This window comes from Lolium rigidum, unplaced genomic scaffold (genome assembly GCF_022539505.1).
Source record: "Lolium rigidum isolate FL_2022 unplaced genomic scaffold, APGP_CSIRO_Lrig_0.1 contig_1705_1, whole genome shotgun sequence".
NCBI lineage: Eukaryota > Viridiplantae > Streptophyta > Magnoliopsida > Poales > Poaceae > Lolium > Lolium rigidum.
In genome coordinates this window covers 386,150-389,239 of record NW_025899900.1, presented here as the reverse complement: position 1 = coordinate 389,239, position 3,090 = coordinate 386,150, and the positions used below count along the sequence as shown (strand labels likewise).

General features: G+C 61.1%; 1 pseudogene; it reads right to left on the bottom strand.

The window, feature by feature from the left end:
- Positions 1-1,559: 1,559 nt before the first annotated feature.
- On the bottom strand, positions 1,560-2,751 carry LOC124680448 (annotated as a pseudogene).
- Positions 2,752-3,090: the final 339 nt, after the last annotated feature.

The window sequence follows — 3,090 nt, the reverse complement described above, 5'->3', positions numbered from 1 at the left end:
CCGTCGCGTGGCGGCTGGGCCGCAGCCGCCGCGCGATGAACTTCCACGACGTGTTCACGCGCGAGCAGGCGGAGATGCTCGCGCCGCCGCCGCCGATGATCACGCGCGAGCAGCAGCGCCGACAGCGGGAGCTGGAGCAGCGCCTGGTCATCGCCGAGCGCGACGAGGCGTTCCGCCTCGAATGGGCGCGCCGCTTCCCGGAGGACGTCGCCGCCACGGCGGCCTTCTACGCGGAGAAAGAGGAGAAGGAGGAGGAGAAGGCGGCGGCGAAGGCGGCGGAGAAGGCGGCAAAGAAAGCTTCCCGCGAGAAGCGCCGCGCCGAGATCGCGAAGAGGAGGGCGGCGAGGGCCGCGAAGGCGGCGAGGAAGGCGGAGGAGAAGAAGAACGGCGCAGGGCCGTCGACGGTCGTCGTCTCCTCCTCCTCCTCCTTCGAGTGGACGACAACGCCGGTGTCGTCCACTACTCCGAGCAGCTCGGACTTCAACCGGGACTCCTCCGAGTAGAAGTTTATTATGTGTCGCATTGTATCGTCGAACTTTTATAATATATTCGTATTTTCGATCAAATTTTCATAGTTTGTTCGATTTAAATTTTCAAAAAACGGTCGGATTTAGCACTTTATACCGCGCGCGCGCTGCAAAATAGCGCCTCTGCCGGAGGTGCGTTTTCGCGCAGCAACGCGCGCTGGAAAATAGCGCCTCTGCCGCGGGCAAATTCGCTAACACGCGCGCTAACAGTATACAGCGCGCCGAATCGCGCGTTTAGAGCGCCAGATTTTAGAGCGTCTGTTGGAGATGCTCTTATGGCAGTTGCTTCGAGATCGCCTCCCCTCTGGGTGGAGGTGGCGAAGAGGCACGGGCCGGGCAACGGGCTTTTTCCATTGTGTGCGATCCCGAAGACGACGACGCACATCATGTTCTCTTGCCCCGCGGCCCGTTTCCTTTGGAGCTTCCTCCAGGAGGCGCTGGGGCCTGAGTGGCAGGCCTCAGCCCTCGGAGAGTTCATTGAGGCTCATGCGAACAACACCGGTAGGAGGAGGCGCCTGTTCTGGTTATTGTTCGCAGCCTTGACCTGGACTCTGTGGACTGTGCGCAATAAGATGGTCATTGAGCGTATCTTACCTCGACGCGCTTCTGACTCTGTCTACTCTTTCTTGGATTTGTTGCAGCAGTGGTACCCGCTATGTAGGCAGCGGGACAGGGAGCGCCTGGACGGCATGTTGGAGGATCTTCTTGCGGCAACCCGTCACATTTCTACATCGTCCAGCCTCTGAGTGGCCCTCTTCTGTGGGGTGTTGTATCGTTTTTCTCGTTCGTGTGGGCATGTTGTGTTGTTGCCCCAACAGACTGCTAGTGTGTGGCGTGTGATCGTTGTGTTGCATCTGAATTCTGTATGGATGTGATTGCTTTATTTATAAAGCGGGGCGAAAGGAGGAAAACAGAGAAGGTGAAATGGGATCACAAAATGAGACTGCATTTTACCCGCACCAACTCGGTTTCTGATTGGTCAAGTAATGTTAGTAGGGTCCATTACTGAGATGGAATTTTGCCTATCGTTGGTTAAAAGTAGAGCAGAATACATGCGTGTGGGCCCCACTTTGTAGAGAGAATGATTAAAAATAGGGAGTGGGGCCCAGTTGCATGCAGAGCCGGTTCCCCGGATGGTCTGTCGCCGCTCGGCTCCATGGTCGAGCTCGCCGTCGACGCCCATGTCCCCGTCGCGGGACGAGGTGATGAAGGGGGCCTCGCTACAGGGACGCCACAACGGCTTGCTCCAGCATGGATCTCCACAGCGGCAGGGACACCGCAACGGCGTGCTCTAGCATATGTTGGCTTAGTGGGCGAGGTCGAGGTGCTGTTGTGCCGCACCGCAGAGCCCGACGGGCCGAGCTGGCAGGAGGCAAGGGCGAGGTCGAGGAAGCAGGGGAGCACAGCGCGGCTGTCGAGGACGACCAGCTCGCCGTCGCACATGTCCACGGAGTCGTAGTCCGAGGAGCCGCAGTGCCGGCCTGGCTGGTCCTGGCCGAGCGCTGGCCGGACGCGTCCAGTGATGACCCGGCACACCAGCATGGCCCTGCTGCACGCGCCGGGCGACGACGACGCGGCGCCTCTGTAGGCGAAGGTGCGCACCGCGGAGCCCGACGTACGGACCGAGCTGGCAGTTGGCAATGCTGGCGCCGTGCGCGCGAGCGGCCGCCCTGGCGTCCTCGAACCGCGCCACGGCGCGCTCCGCGCTGTGCACCCAGAACATCGCCTCCATCTCCGGCGGGAGAGGACGAGAAGATGAGCTCCACCACCTGCCGCGACGAGTGGCCCTCCGGCAGCTCCGCCATTGTGAGGAACGACGAGCTCACCGGGGCGGCCGACGCGGGGGACGGCATGAACGCCTACTTCGGCTTCTTCTTGGGACGCGGCCTCCCGTCCCGTCGCTGCCTCTCCCGCTCCTGCCCGCCCCTCCCGTTGCGGCGGCTTCTCATGCTTCCAGCTGGCGTGCCGCGCGGGAGGCGCCACCGAGTCCCTCACGTCCGCCGTGGCAGCGCACGAGACGGGGAAGGTCTGTGACTTTTTGGTCGGGGTCGGGGACGGCGCGACGACGGCGTCCGCCTTGCCGTACGATCTGCAGCTGAGGGAACGGCACGACGACGAGTGGCCCTCCGGCAGCTGAGGGAACGACGTGATGACGAGCGGCCCTCCGGCAGCTCCACCATTGTCAGGAACACCGAGCTCGCCGGGGCACCCACGCCGTCGCCATTGTGACGGACAACACGCGCTCATGGGAGGCGCTCACCTTGCACTGCATCAGCTCCTCGTTTGCCCTGCTGAAACTTCGTCGCCGCTTGGATCTCGCTGGGAAGAATCGCCGGGGAAGAACTCTGTTAGTAATAATCTTGCCTTCGTACAGGCAAGTTAGTAATAATCCTAGACCTACGGAATTTTGTTTACGGAGCAGTTCTACGGACTGAGGTGGATGCACAGGGTTGGTCCGGTTGGTTTTGCTTTCCACGATTTCAGGGCCATGACCTGCAGAACTTGAAGCCACGTCTGTCCGTAGCATTACTCTCAGGTTAATTAGGTAAGTTTTTGGATCGGT